The sequence below is a fragment of the Carlito syrichta genome, unplaced genomic scaffold (assembly GCF_000164805.1).
Source record: "Carlito syrichta isolate Samal-C Ts95f unplaced genomic scaffold, Tarsius_syrichta-2.0.1 Scaffold302727, whole genome shotgun sequence".
Taxonomy (NCBI): Eukaryota; Metazoa; Chordata; class Mammalia; order Primates; family Tarsiidae; genus Carlito; species Carlito syrichta.
Window position 1 is genome coordinate 952834 of NW_007246823.1, and position 18679 is coordinate 971512.

The 18679-nt window shown below is 41.4% G+C and overlaps 1 pseudogene; it reads left to right on the forward strand.

Moving 5' to 3' along the window:
• The first annotated feature begins 11825 nt into the window (after positions 1 to 11825).
• Positions 11826 to 12388, forward strand: LOC110595558 (annotated as a pseudogene).
• The last annotated feature ends 6291 nt before the right edge of the window (positions 12389 to 18679 follow it).

An 18679-nucleotide genomic window follows, 5' to 3' on the forward strand; every position in this document is an offset into this window, starting at 1 on the left:
TTTAAGAAAACAAATATAAAATTATAAATACAAAATTAGGTGCAGGGCCTTGGAAAGGGCTCTTGAAAAAATAAAGAGTTCTGAAATTTAAGTTTGATTAACTTCACCCCTGATGATCACTAATTTAACTCTAAACTTTTCACTAGTTATTTAAATCTTCTCTAAAGACATTTAGATGCATTAGGCAGTTTCTTTTTAGGAAAAAAAAATTCCTAGCACTTTCTGACCTGCTTCAGTTTGGATTGGTGACTCTTTGTTGCTGTGTCCAGCTTCATCTTGGGATTTCCCTTCACCATCATCCTGGGATTCCTTCATTCTAGGATTCCCTTCACTTCACTCCTGATTTGAATCCTTCTTCATTTTTCTCATGTATTATTTTATCTTGCTTTACTCCTTTCAGTAGCTTATTGGAAAAAGATGTGTAAGTAAAATTTTCATTAGGAACTAGCATGTCTGACAATATCTTTATTCTAACTGACATTTGGTTGATAGCTTGGCTGGGCATAGAATTCTACATTGGAATTCATTTTCCTTCATGTTTGGAAGACATTGCTCCATTTTCTTCTGACTTCCAATATTGCTGCTGAGAAGTTTAAAACCCCTAAAATGCCTGATTCTTTCCGTATGACTGTTGCTTTCTGTCTGTGGTTTGAAATTTCATGATGTGGATTTTTTTTTTCATTTATTATGTCATTATGGATTTTTTTTTCATTTATTATGTCATTATGTCACTTAATCTGGAAAAACTTGTGTTACTCAAGTTCTGAAAATCTTATTCATTGATTATTTACCCTTTTTCATTTTTCCCTTTTATCTTTCCTTGGAAAAATTAACTTTCTTTTGCCATTCTCTGGTTTGTTTTCAGCTCTGAGTCTCCTAAATGTCTCCAATATTTCTATTGATTCTATTCTATTTTCTAAGTCTTTATTCTTTTGCTTTACTTTTTAGGAAACTTGCTTAACTTTATTTCTCAATTTTTAAAATTAATTTTTCATTTCTCTTATCATATATTTCTTACTTTGAATATTTCTCCCCTTTCCCTATTTTTTTCTTCATAGTATTTTGTTTTTCTTTCACAGTTTTATCTTATTACTTTCAGGGTGTTCATAATAGTTTCTAAAAAAAATTTTCTTCTCTTTTTCTAGTCTCTTTACACCCTGATTTTTTTTTTTTTTTTTTTTGGTTGTTGTGTTTTAATTTCTTTCTTGTTAGAAACTTCTGTAGATGATTAGTAATCTTAGGTTTTTGAGAGTGGTTAATTTGAAAGCTATTTGGAAGTTTTAAGTACATGGGTGAGGTTTATTGGTTATGAATGTCATTGTTTGAGGTCCTGGCAGGGTCAATGGGTTTGGGAAACCCTAATATTAGTATTGGACTGATTCCCAGCTCTTTTGATCTCCTGTCTAAAGGACAAAGACTTGGCTACTGGCCTTCTGCATGTGGGGCACTGGGATTCTCAACACTGTGCTGCATAATTTCATTATTTATCCTTTTCAGTACTCTTATACTACCTTAAAACAGGCCTAGTGTCTCCCAGTCCAAAGATCCTTTATTTTACACTCTTTTTTTTTTTTTAATTTGAGTTGGAGTCTCACTCTGTCGCCCAGACTGAAGTACAGTGGCTGCTCCCGGCCACTGCAGCCTTGACCTGCTGGGTTCCGGCGATCCTTCCGCCTCAGCCTTCTGAGTAGCCGGAATTATAGGTGTGCGTTACCACGCCCGGCTAATTTTTTGATTTTATTGTAGAGATGAGGTCTCACCTGCCCAGGCGGGTCTCGAACCCACGGGTTCAGGCAATCCACTCACCTCAGCCTCCCAGAGGGGAAACCCGGCTTATTTTACACTCTTTACAGAATAAACATCCTGCCTTCAGTTAGTATGGGAAAGGTGGCCAGGGAATCTAACCATCTATTTTTCCCAGTTAATGCCATTTTTATTACTACTCTGATGTTAAATTATTATCACGTTATTCTCCAAAATGACTGAACTAATGAGCAACAAATGAGAATTTTCCTGTAGCCCTGCCAGCATTAAAAAAAAGAGCTTTATTGAGGTAAAACTGACATATAATAAATGCACATATTTAAACTGTTCAGTTTGTTTTGCTATAACCTCATGAAAACCTTGAGATCGAGAACTCTTGAATTGCTGCTATGAATGTGGACTCAGTCACATGAATGCCAGGGAATTTCCTGATGATTAAAAAAAATGAATCTTTCTCTTTTTTATTGTCTTCATTCTTGTGGTTTGTGTATTTGAAAAATCCATTTAATGTTATTTTAATGGAGGTTGGGCAAAGGCACAGAATGAGGTGCAAGAGTGCATTTTAAAAAAAATCTGTGACTGTTCACATATGAAAGTTACTTATCAGAAAGTTCTCCATTGGCCTTAGTTGTCAGAAAAGTCTACAGAGCATGTTTGAAGGAAGCTGCTGGAGAAAAATAAAGCCATTTCTGGTTGACAGATCTGGAATGGCCTGGAGGCAACAACAACAACAAAAAACCAAGTGAAGTAGACAGTTTAATGATGACCCTAATAGGATTAGCACTGTAAATTCTTTTTTAGTATATGAGAAAAATATTCTCATTGAAGAGAAAGAAAAGATAAAGAAAATTAAAATATTTTATAATGCCCACAGGGTTTGAATAGCTGCATTGTATAACAATTTACTGTTATTTTTAATATATTTTACATTTTAGTCTTCAGAACAATTTATGGGGGTGATTTTAATTTTATTAAATTAAAATTAATTAATTATCCCATTTTTAGGTGAAGAAATATATTGAGGCTCATGGAGAATAAGCAATGCAGTGTCTCCCTCCTATTTGGCCATCTCCCTTTTACCCCACTGGATTCAGTAGTCCTCAGTGCCTTGAACTCAGCTTTCTTCTTTTGGGACTGGTTCTTTTGATTCTGTTCTGACTCATCACACCATCTATCCTGGGTACGAAGTCCACACTTTAAAACAAAGTTTCTAGAAACAACATATTAGCTACCACACCACTTGGTCCCCAAAATGCCACTCTATAACAGAAATATCTCAGACTGATGGGAGAATTTTTTTACCCAGTGATGGTAGGAAGGTCCTAACATTGGATCTCACACCATAGCTATTCGCATGGCGGAGTGATGAATAAGATATGGGACTCCAGCATGTAACTCTCTTAGGCTTCCGTACAGGTACTGTCCTCACAGGCTGTCCTTTGACGGCCGACCCTCCATTCACAGAAAGTGAACTTTGGAATGTCTGCCACAAACAGGGGCAGGACTCCCCAGAACCATGTACATTCCTCACCCACTCCTTGGAAGTAGCAGGTTGGGCTTAGCACACAGTCTGTAGTGTGTCTACACATCGGACAGTCATCTCTGGCTATCGTGACAAATGGCTGGAGCTCAAACATCGAATGTACCCCCCACTCATTCCCCTTTCCTGACAGTGACATCCAGAACACTTGCATCTGCCATACAGAGAAAGGCAGGCCTGTGAGCACACAATGGGTGGAGGTTCGTGTCTGAAAAATGAATTCTTTCACCCACAGCTGTTTTTTTCCCCCTGTTAATAGAAATACTTAGAGATTGAGTTGGCAAATGAGAGCCAGGGACACGTGCTGGGAAATTCTGGTTCCTGCTACTGCTGCTACTACTGCTACTGAGTAATCACTTTGAATTCACTCTGTCTTCACCAGAACTCCGCCCTCACTTCCTTAGGAATTCCCCAGCACAGGGAGTTTGCAGTATCTTGCTATCTTGATATTTCTAAGGCTGGAAATGGAATATTTGCAGAACTTCCTTTGCAAGAGGAAATGGTGACCTTTAAACTTTCATCGAAAGAGAAGGAAGTAGATGCTATAAAATTCTTTCTGTCAACACCATCCAGCAGGGCTAAGAATCTCACCCTCGGAGTGACCTCAGCAGAGTTCCTGAGAGATAGCTGAGCAGTGGCTCTATGGGTATCCTGGGCCTAAGCCCCATCCACCCTCCCTCCTCCCACCCTCCACTCTCAGGAGGCCTTGGATTCCGTTCTCTTGAGATCAGGAATGAAAAAGACTCATCAACAAAAACCTTTTAATCTCTGCCTGAACCCACTTCCCAAATCCATCCTAGGAATGTCCCTTCAAGCCCTCTGCTCATCAGTCTCCTTGGCCTCATTTTGTGGGGAAGGAACTTTCTATCTGGCCACCAAAATAGTCCTCCTTGGACTTCAGGTGCCTCCTCATCAGCCCTGCAAGTTCAGGTCTCTCTAAGTTCTCTTCCTGGCTCCAAGCCCTAGAATCCCTATATTCAGCAACTCATCCTTGGTTCCCTTCCTTTTCCCCCTCCCCTCTCTTCCCTGGCAGGAAGGCCCATCCCTAACTAACAGCAGCAATATCTCCACTGACCTTCACATCACCCTGAATTGAACTGTAGCATCTTTCTTATCTCTGAAAGACACTCCCCTCCAACACACATGCATATCCATGGGCTGGCACCATCTCCTCCTGAGAATTTTCCCTAAGCAGCTGCTGCAGTGAAGGAAGGAAAGGAGAAAAGGAGGGAAGGTGGGAGAGAAGATGGGAGGAGGGAGGAGAAGATACTTTTTATTTTTACCATATGTAAATAATATGCTGGGCAATCTGAACTTGAAGTGCAAACCAGAAATGGCTTGATTTTTCTCTGTAGTTTTCTTCAAACATGCTGTGTCAGTCCTCTCTGACATCTCAGGCCAACGCAAAACTTTCTGGCAAATAACTTTCATATATGAACAGTCACAGATTTCAGAAAAAAATGGCAGATATGCACTCCTGCACCTCATTCTGAGCCTTTCTCCAAGCCCCATTAAAATAACATTAAAGGTATTTTTTAAATGCACGAACTCATATCTCTACCTCTTCCAGCCCCTTTCCCTAGAGGAATCCAGCATTAATCCTCACTCCTTTCTTAAGAAACCCCTTTATCTGCTTGGTTATTTAGGTGAAGAGAAGACAGATGCTTTTATTTCTGACCCTAATCTTTCTCCCTTGAGCACTCAAAACCTGTCCCCCACGCTGAGCAAGAATTTAGAGGTATCCTGTCATGGCCATCATGTTTGTCTAATCTCATTCTGTTCTCTGGTTAAGACATTATTTATAATATACATTTCTGTGGTGTATGTATAAACATGTGTCTGTGTGTGTATGTGTATATATATATATATAAAACATGTTATATGTATGTATAATACATATACATATGTATATATAGTTATATATACATAATACATATAGTCATCCATATTAGAATAAAATTGTATCTTTTGTAGTTTGCTTTTATTTTCACCTAAGATGAATTTTTATCCATACTGTAAGATTCTTCAGTGTAATTGCAATGACTGTATAAAATTTCATCATGTGCTTTATGTAAAAAATTACTTAACCAATCCCCAGTTTATTTCCAATTTTTATTTTTTAAATTTATTTTTATTTTTTGAGTTGGTGTCTCACTCCATTGCCCAGGCTGGAGTGCAGTGGCACACTTATGGTCTCCCCAGCATCCACCTGCTGGGTTCCGGCAATCCTTCCACCTCAGCATTCCAATTAGCTGGAACTACAGGCACGTGCTACCACGCCTCACTAATTTTTTTTTTTTTTAATTTATTGTAGAGATGAGTTCTCGCCAAGTTGCCCGAGCTGGTCTCGAACCCAGTGGTTTAGGCTATCCACTTGCCTCGGCCTCCCAAAGTGCTGGGATTACAGGCTGAGCCACCGAGCCCGGCCTCCAATTTTTAAAACTGCTTTGTAAAATCCTCTACTAAACATCCACAAAATATACCTGTTGCACATCCCTGATTATTTATTATAGGTAGAATTTCTTACAAGTAAATATTTCTTATAAGTAGAATTTTGGGACAAAGGAGATGCATTCCAAGTTCTTCAGATACTTACTGCCATATTGAACCCTTGTTTTCAAGGTTTACTGCCTTCAGCATGACTCAGGGTTAGAGGGGCAGAGGAGGAGGTGGAGTCCATTTCTACAGGCATTTCTGGGTGAGGTCGGAGAGTTTGGGCAGGTGGAGTCTAGCATTGCCCCAGCAGGTCCTGCTTCCTGTACTTCCCCTATATTCATCCAGCACAACCTCACCATCCAAGTCTATTTTTAGACCCAAGAGTCCTGGTATTAGGGAGGGATCAGGACTGGAGGAAGGGCCCTACAGCCGCCAGGGCCTGGGGAATGGGCCCAGTCTGGTTCAGGTTAACCCAAGTGATTTTGGTTCCAAAGTGACAGAAAACAAATAAATAAATGCTATATAAGTTGTAAAAGTATAACTTTCAAGATGTTAAAAATGTAACCCCTTTACTAATATATAGTAGATTTGTGACAAAATCTAATTGTAAAAGGAATAAACAAGTTCAGTTTTTCCTACTATACCCTTATAACAATACCAAATACTTCTGTGACCTTTAGTCACTAAAATTTATGGGGATTTCTCTCCATAAGCAGTTCTTCAGTAGCTGACACCAGCTGGGTGTCTTCTAATTCAACTCAGTTCTGACACTGTCTATCTGGAGATAGCATCAGATTCCTCAGGATGAAGGCTCAGCCTCACAGGACTGCCCTTCAGGTCAAATGCCAGTCGAAAGTAGTAGTTTGTCACGTATGCTTCTGACTGATGGCTTTCCACGACTCTCTCCTTCGGGTTCCATTAATTTGCTAGAGTGGCTCACAGAACTCAGGGAAATGCTTTACTTATGTTTTCTGGTTGATCATAAAGGATTTTACAAAGAATTCTGAAGAACACCAGATGAAGAGATACATAGGTCAAGGTATAGAGGAAGGGGTGCCGAGCTTCCATGCCTCTCTGAGGGCTCCATGCTCCAGGAATCTTGATGTGTGCAGCCGTCCGGGAACCTTCCCAAACACTGTCCTTTTTGGGTTTTAAATGGAGGTTTTATTATGGAGGCATGATTGATTGGATCATTGACCATTAGTGATCAACTTAACCTTCAGCCCCCTCTCCTCCCCAGGGACTGGGGGGTGTGTGGGTGGGGGGGGGATGGGACTTAAAGTCCCAACTCTCTAATCCTGCCTGTGTCTTTCCTTGACCAATCCCATCCTGAAGCTACCTTGAGGCACCTAGCCACCAGACATCTCATTAGCATTCAGAAGACATTTATCACTCCAGAGATTCCAAGCGTTTTTAAAAGCTGTAGGTCAGTGGATTGCCTGAGCCCGCAGGTTCGAGACGCGCCTGGGCAGCGAGACCTCATCTCTACAATAAATAAAAAAATCAGCCGGGTGTGGTAGCGCATGCCTGTAATTCCGGCTACTTGGGAGGCTGAGGCGGAAGGATCGCCGGAGCCCAGCAGGTTGAGGCTGCGGTGGCCGGGAGCGGCCACTGCACTCCAGTCTGGGCGACAGAGTGAGACTCCAACTCAAAAAGAAAAAAAGCTGTAGGTCAGAAAACAGAGATGAAGACCAAATATACATTTCACAATATCACACTCATCACTGGGGGAGCAACAGAATGGTAAAGCTGATCTAGGGAAGGTATGAGAGACTGAGATATATATTTCCATAGATAGAAAGATATAGATCCAGATATACATATACGTATAATCAGTGAAATAAAACATGCTGAAATAAGAAACCAAGTTAGCCAGGTGTGATGGTTCTTGTCTGCAATTCCAGCCACATGGGAGGCTGACGTAGGGCGATTTCTTGAGACCAGGAGTTTGAGACCAGCCTGTGCAACATACTGAGACCTTGTCTCTAAGAAAAAAAGAAAGAAAAAAAAAGAAGCAAAGTTACAATTGCATTTACCTTTTCTACTGGATTACTTGCCACTCAAACGTCTGTAAGTTAGCAACTAACTTTTCAGGGTCTGGACCTCAACTAATAGTAAATAGTAAGTCAACCAAAGAAACTTTCCTCTGAAAAAGGTCAGTGAAAGGGTAAACTGAGGTGCGGTGGGCCAGTGCTAGTACTGTGGAAATTAATGCAAGATTGCAACCAAGAAAGAAGTAGAAGGAAATACAGTTTATTATTCACCTTTCACATATTGGAAAGGGAGCTGACACTCAAGGCAAGGGTAGCCTCAAAGAGCCAAGAACTGGGTATATTTAAGGGCCTTTAGAGTAAGGAGAGTTTGGACCTGGAGGGGACTGGGCCAAAAGGAATATCTGGAGATGTGGTCTTTGATGTTGATTGTAGCCACATGAGTCTTAGATCTTGACTTTGCCAGATATTAACATCTCATGACCTCTGGTGGTGGGCTAGATAGGAGGAGACAAGGGGAGGATTTTTTTCTAAAAGAGACCTGTCAGACGTTTCAATCTACAAGTTCCTTAGCAAAAAAGTGGTCTGGTCTTATCATTTCTGGCCAGCTGAGGAGTGATCTTTGACCTTCTGCCAAAGAACCTGAAAGTTTCTTAGAGATTATTATGTTAAACCATGAATTGAAAGGTTGGGTCATCCTTGTCTTGCATCTGATGGAGATTTGTTAAGGGGGTGGAATAAGTTGCCAGCTTGGCCTGAGGAAAAATGTCTGAACGCTTCCTAAAATCTGCCTATTGGAAATTTATCTACGTCTAACCTGTGCTAGATTTAAAGCGTGTCAGTCTAAGCAAAAATGGTTATGCTGAGGCAAAATGTGAGCTAAGTTTCTTCTAAGTTTCTTGGGGTCCTTCCTTTCAGTCAGTAAACTATGCTCTGTGGACCAGCCCTGGCCTTCTGCCTGTTTTTGTCATAAAGATTTACTGAACTACCACCATGCCTGTTTGTCATGTATTGTCTATGACTGCTTTCCTGCTATAATGGTGGTTGAGTATTTGCAATAGAGACCTGATGGCCCTCAGGCTTAAAAGATTTATATCTGGCCTTTTACAGAAAAAGTTTTGTGGACCCATGCTTTAGAGCATCAGATGCCCCTAGGCAGGCTGCTCAGCCACTGAAAAGGCACACATTCTTTTTCCTTTTTTTCTATCTGGATAATTTTTGACTAGGTGTTTTAGCCTTTTGCCTTTTACCTCTGCTCTCAGAGGAAAGTTCTGCCTTAGCCAGTCTAGTTGTTTAAACTTCTGTGGTGCCAAATCTAAAAAAGCAGAGATCTGGGACACGGGGTAAGGATTTTAACAGGGAGTTTGGAAGAAAAAGGGTGGAGATAGCTGTGAGGGAAATGGATATAAGAGAAAAAGGGAATTTTAAGAATGGATTGCCTGAGCCCATGGGTTCGAGACCTGCCAGGGCAACTTGGCGAGACCTCATCTCTACAATAATCAAAAAATCAGCCAGGCGTGGTAGCGCATGCCTGTAATTTCGGCTACTTGGAAGTAGCCAAAAAAAAAAAAAAAAAAAAAAAAAAGAAATGTTGTTTGTGCTATATACACTTTTCATGGGGTTTGTAGAAACAAAGAATCTGAATTATTTTAACATTGCTTTTTTGTTGCCAGAATGTATGCATGTGTGGTGAGTGGATGTTTTCCTGACTGAAATTTGGTGCTGAGCTTGGTAGCACAGGGATACCAAGGGCCCAACAAGGATGAAGTACAAATGACTGTCAACTTGCCAGGAAGGGGCCAGTGGCACAGCTTGGTGAAGACCATCTGGCAGGCTCCTCTCTCTGAGGTCTTCTGACTTGGAGAGTTTCTAAGCTCCTGTGGGGTCAATTAACTCTTTGTGGCATCACATGCCTTTTTTCATTTGTTTTGAGTCAGAGTCTTACTCTGTCATCCAGGCTAGAGTGCAGTGGTAGGTAGGATCATGGCTCACTATAGCCTCAACCTCCTGGGCTCAGGCGACCCTTCCACCTCAACCTCCTCAGTAGCTGGGACTACAAGTATGTGCCACTACACCTGACTAATTTTTAAATTTTTTGTAGAGACAAGATCTCGCTATGTTGCATAGGCTGGTCTTGAACTCCTGGACTCAAGGGATCTTCCTGCCTTGGTCTCCCAAAGAGCTGGGATTATAGGCATGAGCTGGAAGACTTTTTTTTTTTAATTCAAGAGGAGTTTGCGTACATAGAAAGAACATTTACAGTTACTTGAACCCAAATTTCTATAATTTATTATAATTATACATTTTAAAATCTTGATGTTTTAGTTCTAACTTACCAATCTTGCTATTCTATTTCTCTTTTTTATAACGAAGAGAAAAACCACTTCTCTTTGTTAATGCTCAGTTAAGCCATTGCTTTACATTTTCAACCTAAATAACAGAGAGAGCTTCTTTAAAAGAAATGATGTTTCTTTAGGAAGCGAGCATTGTAATAGAAATAGATGTGCCATGGTAAACTTTGTGTATATTCAGGGATATAAAAAAGACAAACATTTTTAAAGAATAAATGAAGAGAATTACATTCTTGTTTTGAAATAATTATCCTTGGCTACAACAGGGATGGTGCCAGCATAAGGTTGGACAGGCAGTTGCTGGGCTGATGTCCTTACAGAGGTACAGTATTTTTTGTGTAAGACCGCAAGGACGTTTATTTGAGGCTGTTTTATTTTTTATTTATTTATTTATTTATTGAGTTGGAGTCTCACTCTGTCGCCCAGACTGAGTGCTGTGGCACACTCATGGCCACCCCAGCATCCACCTGCTGGGCTCCGGCGATCCTTCCACCTCAGCCTTCCAGGTAGCCGGAACTACAGGCACATGCTACCATGCCCGGCTAATTTTTGATTTATTGTTGAGATGAGGTCTTGCCAAGTTGCCCGGGCTGGTCTCGAACCCACAAACACAGCCAATCCACTTGCCTCGCCCTCCCAAAGTGCTGGGTTTACAGGCTGGGCCACCAAGCCTAGCCAAGGCTGTGTTTTTTCTTATCATGCATACTAGAGTGAGAATCCTCTTTTCATGGCCTTCCCAGTTCTGTTTGTCAGGGTTTCCTTTTTCTTTCTTTCTTTCTTTCTTTTTGTTTGAGTTGGAGTCTCACTCTGTCGCCCAGACTGGAGTGCAGTGACTGCTCACGGCGTTATAACAAAGAGATCACGGTGTTATAACAAAAAGCCCTGCTGGGCTCCAGCGATCCTTCTGCTTCAGACTTCCACGTAGCTGGAACTACAGGCACGCACTACCACACCCAGCTAATTTTTTTATTTATTGTAGAGATGAGGTCTCGTCAAGTTGCCCAGGTGGGTCTCGAACCCGCAGGCTCAGGCAATCCACTCACCTCAGCCTCCCAAAGTGCGGCATTACAGGCTCAGTCACTGAGCCTGGCTCTTTCTTTTTTTTATTTTCAAAACAATGCTCAGCTTATGAGAAAAGGGTTTTGTTAATATCAGTGACTTCATTTTGACTCTGACAACATTCACGGCATATTAAATCCTCCTAAATACTTAACTCTCTGTTCTAGCATGAACAGAGTTTCCTTAAATATTTTAAATGACAAATTGAGTTTCCTTAAATATTTTAAATGACAAATTTAATTTACCTACTAATTTTTTTTGTCAAACACATCAAATGCTTGCCAGGAAAGCCTATTAAAAAAAATTAATGAATGAGATTTTTCTAAACATCCAATCGATTCCTATAACTCCTAAAAAAAGTAAATGAAAAAATATAGTAACTCAGACTCCAAAAATTTGCATACTTTTTATAAACTTAACCACATTGTTTTATACCCTTCCAATTAAAATCAAAAATCTAATCTCAATTACACGTTTCAAATTGAAATTTCAGAGTTAATATTTCAGATCCCTCAATATGCCAATGTTTCAGACACATTAAGTAACGAAGACATTACCTGAAGAATTCTAAAACAAAATTTATTTGTAAACTTAACACAGAAGTGTGACTTCATTGCATCTCCTTTAGGTCATCAGCTCCATGCTTTATCTAAAAAAAAAAATACGCTTTTGGTTTTGGCTCGGTAGAGGCCCAGGTGCAACTTTCTTCAGTTGTCCAGAATCTGGGTTCATACAACACCATCTGCCTCCATGATGCTGCCCAAGTTCAACCTTAGCAAGACTAAAGTCATGTACCTGAGGTGCACCAGGGGCGAGGTCGCTGCCACGTCTGCACTGGCTCCCAAGATCGGCCCCCTGAGTCTGTCTCCAAAATAGGTTGGTGATGACATTGTCAAGGCAACCGGTGACTGGAAAGGTCTGAGGATTACAGTGAAATTCACCATTCAGAACAGACAGGCCCAGATTGAGGTGGTACCTTCTGCCTCTGTCCTGATCATCAAAGCCCTCAAGAAACCACCAAGCGACAGAAAGAGAAGAACATTAAACACAGTGGGAACATCACTTTTGATGAGATTGTCAGTATTGCCTGACAAATGTGACACTGGTCTCTAGCTAGAGAACTCTCTGGAACCATTAAAGAGATCCTGGGGACTGCTCAGTCTGTGGGCTACAATGCTGATGGTCGCCACCCCCATGGCATCATAGATGATATCAAAAGTGGCTCAGTGGACTGACCAGCTAGTTAAGAAGTAAAAAGGAAATGTATTTCAATAAAAGGTCATTTGATAACTAAAAAAAAAAACTTTCCTGGTTTTGTAAAGTCTCTGAATTAAAGGGTGAAACTCTAAGATTAACCACAGCTGGTAATTCCTGGGTCAAAGATTCTGACTCTGAGGTTCCTGGGTCAAAGATTCAAGAATTTGATTTGGGCAATTAGCTAGAGAATCTGAGACAGGGTCCTTGGTCTATACAAGTCACAAGGTCACACACTGATTCAATTCTCAGAGTTGGGGTCAAGGATTCTAAGTAAGCAAGAGGTCCTAAGACCAGGCTTTTTAGCTGTATGTTTATTTCTTAATTAAGAAATTAACGGATGTCTTTCAAATGCTGTCCTTACCCAATTTTTGTCTTATCTGCTTTCAACTTTTTCAATCTGTTTTAGGTAGATATGATTTTATACCTCCTATCTGGTTTGTAGTTAACATCTTTCTTTGATTTATTGGACTCAACTGATTAATGCCTGATTTTTTAAAAAAAATGTGTGCTGATGACTATAATTCTGTACTCATTCTATTAATTATTGTGTGCTTTAAAATCTCCGCATTAGAATGCATGTATTGCATGTGATAGCATGTCCCACTACCCTGTCAGAGAAAGTGCTTGGCCACTTCTCATGGCTGCCATGTGATAACAAATAAGAGAGATGCTACTCATACTCTTCTAGAAGCCAGTAGGAATTTACAGTGTTGTAGGTAAAAAGTACAGACATATTTGGAGTGTGGCAGAGGATGACTCCAAGAGAATGTGACAGTGACTAGTGCTGCCTGTTTAGTCTGAGAGGAAGAGCTGGAGAGAACAGCCCAGTCTGTACAGGAATAACAACCACAAGGACCTCAACACCTAACATGCCTGAGCATACTTTATGAGCTTTCTCACTCAGAAAACAGGAGCAATCAGGAAGGAGCTGCCTCCTATTTCTTCCCCAGGAATTACTAACCTACTTGCATCTCATTCTATGTTCAATACCTCCCTTCATTACCTCCCCTAGGGGCTCCTCCAGGACTTGGCTCCCTTTCACATAAACCTACTAACATGCTATGTAACAACTCCCATCTTGAACACAAAACCCCCCTTTTGATCCCATAGCTTCCTCCAGCTATTCCTGAATTTCTCTGTCCCCCTACCCTCTTCTCTGCACCCACTTTTATTTCACAGCAAAACTGCTCAAGGGAGTCTCTGTGCTCCCTGGCTTCATGTCCTTGCCTTTCATTATCTCTTTAACTGGTTCTAGTCAGACTTCTTCCTCATTTTTGTTTTAGGGTCACTGCCAGCCTCTTCTGGCCAAATCCAATAGCCAGGACTTCACTTAACCTCTCAGCATGGTTTCTCCTTGTGAACCACTTTTTCCTTCACCCACCTTCTGCTGTTTTCTCCCCTCTCCAGATGCTTCTCTCACCCCACTGGCTACTCCTCTTAAGTCTTCCTTGTGGTTCCATTTCTTCTTTCCAATGGCCAGTTCTCAGTTTTTGGCCATTCTCTCTTTTCCAACAACATTCTCTCATTAGGTTGTTTTATGTGACTCATGACATTAGATGCCTTCTACATGCAGATGCTCCTGAATCTGAACCTCAAGAAAGATTCGGATTTTATGTTCAACTATTTGACATCTTTGCATGGGTACATAATAGGTATCTCAAATATAACCTGGCCAAAATACAAAACTTTTGACTCCCAACCCCACATATGTACCCCTTGCTCAGACTTCTCCAAGTTCGTTAAATATCTCCATTTACTTAATTGCCCAGTTCTCAATCCTGCAAGTCCTCCTTGGTTCCTCTCTCTTCCTCATCTCCCACATTGACGTCATCTGCCAGTTCTGTTGCCTTTGTGCCCAGAATATGTTTCTTACCACCTTCTCTTCTATTACCTGAGTCAAGGGCACCATTCTCCCCTGTGTAGGCCATACCACAGCCTCCTGACTGGTCTTTCTGCTTCTACTCTCGACGTCTGCCCTTCTTCCTGCCCTCAGGGTTTATTCTTCGCACAACAGCAAGAGTAATATTTAAAAACCATGTATGAGATCATGCCTTTCCTGTTAAGAACTGGCAAGGGCTTTGCATCACACACCAAGTCCACACCCTTGGCACTGAGACCTGGTCCTTGCCTACCTCTTGTCTTCCTCTCAGCCTCCTCTGCCCCTTGTCCACTCTGCTCCAACCACGCTGGCCTTCTTGCCATGTCTCACTCATGCTAAGCCCACTTTCATCCTTGGGGCCTTGACACTCACGATTTCCTCTTGTTGGCATGCTGTTACCTCAGATCTTTGCATGATTGGCACTTTCTCTACATTCAGGTACCCGCTCAAGCCATCTGCTTAGAGGGACTTCCCCTGGCTATCTCACCTGAAATAGCACCTCTCATTGTACCCATCTGGTTATTCTCGATTCTGTTCTCCTGCTCAGTTATTTTCCATCACTGATGAGGCACTGAACCACAGAACGCTAGAGTTAAAGACCAGAACTTGCTCCCACACCTGCGTTACTACAGAAAAGGAAATGAAGTCAAAGGTAAGATGGGCCCAGGCCTTCCATTCCAGCCCAGACTGCAGTCACAACCCTGACCGCAGCTCTACTCACTCCTGGCATTCATCCAACCCAACGAAAACACACCCTCAGCAGGCATCCACATGAGTGGTGGAGAGAAGGCCAGAGGAATTTTCACTTTCATTGTCTGTTTGCCCTTCTCACCTCCGAAGGATCATAATGGCAGTCTTCCCACATCCTTAACCTTAGGAAGTGACATTGCCTTGGGGTATCAGAACACCTGAGACACGAAACAAAATATCTCAGTGTTCAGTATCCGGTGAAGGAGTGGAGGACTCTAGCAGCTTCTTGTAGCTCTGGTGGTTTCCATTTCTTTACTTCTAACACAACTGAAAGAAGACCTGAATAAGTTGTTGTTTAATAAGTCATTAAAAATAATTTTCAATGATAGATAACCAAGTGATTTTGGGCAAGTTATTCAGAAAGATTTTAAAGAACTGAGTGATAATGCTCTAATAAAAGTCCTTTCATTTCTGTCTATTACTTATATGTACAAGTTTTTTTTTCTTTTTTTTTGAGTTGGAGTCTCACTCTGTCACCCAGACTAGAGTGCAGTGGCCGCTTCCGGCCACCGCAGCCTCGACCTGCTGGGCTCCAGTGATCCTTCTGCCTCAGCCTTCCAAGTAGCCGGAATTACAGGTATGTGCTACCACACCCGGCTGATTTTTTGATTTATTGTGGAGATGAGGTCTCACTGCCCAGGCAGGTCTCGAACCCGTGGGCTCAGGCAATCCACTCACCTCCGCCTCCCAAAGGCGCGAGATTACAGGCTGAGCCACCGAGCCCAGCTGTACAAGTTTTCTTACCGTTTATGTTTAAAAAGCCAAAATAAGAATAAGATCAATGTTGAACTCTCTAATTAGGAGTAATATATAAATATACAAAATAATTTTTAAAAGCCCCATCTCATTAAGATATATTGCAAATAAAATCAACATTTGTAATATCTTTATGGTATTTGGATCAATTGTATACTAATATAATTGTAATGATAACTCAATCTAGGACAATTTTTAAAAAGTAGCATCCTATGCTTACATGAAAATATAAGTTAAATTTCTATTAAACACAGTTTTGTTGTTTCAAAGAGGTATCATAGGATGATCAATAAAATGCTTTAAAGCATAATATATATCACACTAGTATAAAATTTTATGGGGGAAATGAGTAGAAATATCAACTCAAAAACAGAACGAATTTTGTGAAATTTCTGACTATTGAAGAAGAATGTGTGTGTGTAATTTTTAGATGGATAAAAATAAGAAACAATCACTAGGATATTAGGATTTCATTGGATACATTTACAAAGGTAATATAACAGTTTTATTTTAAAATGCTAATACTTACAATATTCCAGAAATTATATTTGCAACTTGCATTTCATTAGAATGATAATGAAAAAATGTTAGATATCAGCCTAAAATATGTATGTGGAGTGGCCCACAGTTTTCAAAAATTTTTTAGGCAGAATGTAAGCTAAAATTTTGGAAGAGCAATGCTCTGTAAAGACCTGGATTAGGACCTTGGAAGGGCCTTCTGGGAAAGGATTTGGACTTGTGACTGTGGCAGTGCAGCCCACAGTAAATGGTGTCTCAGGAGTACATTGCCTCCTTGGGACAAAGGCCTCATCTCAAAACTGGGAGGGTACTAAACCTCAGCCTCATCTGCTATATATATGGGGAATTCCAGATATCCGTGTGCTCCAAGATCTCATCCAAATCCAACATTCATGCACTAATTATATTGGCTCCTTTTGGCTAGTGTCTCCCCACACCACCACATTGGCTCACACTTCCCAGTCCCTGGGTCCCATTCATCTTATGGATGAAAGATTTCATCCCTCTTTTGTCTTTGAGGGCTGGTGGAGTTGGGTGACCAGTGGTGAGGGTGAAGGGCTGGAGAGAAAGAGAAACACTGGTCCTTTCAACTGCCAGTGAGAGCTCAGGACATGGAAGGGAGTGGTGGCATACTGTCAAAAGTCACATCTCAGTCCCCAGAGGACCTCACTTGCCCACCAAACACAGGTCTTAAATGGACCCCTCCATCATCAGCTTCCCATTTGCCAGAAGGTGAAATGTTTTCAGAGACGGCAAGACCCCTGATTCGGAGAGCAACCCAGAACCCTGGCACCCTTCTTCCTTCCTCCCTGTCATTCCTTGCCCCTCCTAGCCCTATCTTTCCTAGTGAATCTGGCCCATGTGCTGCACTTCATGCTTTTATGACCTACTTACTGAGAGGAATTAGAATTTTCATGATTATTTATGTAAGCAAATAATCATGTTTGTACAAAGAAGAAAAGGCAGTGCTCCTGGACTTTCCAGGGGAAAAACATCTACTTACTCAGCTTGCTTCCACACTATCAATTCAGGTCCAAGGATGTGTGAAATGTGCTAAGAACTGGGAGGAGACCCCGACTGTGGCCCCACACCTCTGGGCAAGCATCACATCAGTTCTCTAGTCACCTTCCTTCCAGCTTCCAGATGTTTGTGGGTAGCTCAGCAAGGTTGCATGAAGAATGAGGAATGGGGTGACGAGGAGGTCTATGGAGAAGATACCCTGACTTACCCCTCCACCTCTGGCTAGACTGTGGTTTTTTGTAGTTATCAATTTTTCCTCTATAGGGATCATATTAATTTATAGACCCATTTGTAACATTTATCATGGGTTTCCCCATAGTTTCACCTACAGAATGTGTTGTTAAACTTTTTATTTTTGTCAGTCTGACAGGAGAACATTGTTATCTCAGAGTGCTTTTAATTTGACTTTATTATTTTATTACTCTTTTACTCTGTCCAAGATCTGATAGTATTTTATTTTCTGTGAACAGTCTGTTAACGTCCCTTGTCAATTTTTTTTTTTTTTTTTTTTGGAGTTGGAGTCTCACTCTGTTGCCCAGACTGGAGTGCAGTAACACACTCCCGGCCACCGCAGCCTCGACCTGCTGGGCTCCAGCAATTCTTCCGTCTCAGCCTTCCAAGTAGCCATAACTCTAGGCGCACACTACCACACCTGGCTAGTTTTTGATTTATTGTAGAGACAGTTCTCGCCAACTTGCCCAGGAGGGTCTTGAACCCGCGGGCTCAGGCAATCCACTCGCCTCGGCCTCCCAAAGTGCTGGGATTACAGGCTGAGCCACTGAGCCTGGCTGGCCAATTGTTTTGTTAGATTTGTGTTCTTGTTTTTTCTAATGTTTTGAGAGAGTTCTTTATATGAAGCAAGTTATCTCTTTACCTTGGATATGAATTACAGGTGTTTTCCCCTGTTTTGATTTCTGTTTTAGACTTGCTTCTGGCAACTTCTGCAATCTTGAAAATTTACTTCTTGCATCTTTTTTCTTATACCTCCATGCCTTTGTTCATACTGGTCCCTCTGTCTGGAGGGCCTCTGCTTTTCTTTTCTATCTAAGGAACTTTTGCCCATCTCTTGTGGCCTGATTCATATGTGACCCTCCTTATCCCTCTGTACTTTCCAGAAGATCTTCTCACTCCCCACTGGCTACTCTTTTTGTAGTTTGTCTTACTCTGCTTTTCTTTGTTTGCAAATATCTACCTGTCCTATCTGGAGAGGAACTTATCTTTCTTTTTTTTTTTGAGTTGGAGTCTCACTCTGTCGCCCAGACTGGAGTGCAGTGGCCACTCCCGGCCACCGCAGCCTCGACCTGCTGGGCTCTGGCGATCCTTCCGCCTCAGCATTCCAAGTAGCTGGAACTACAGG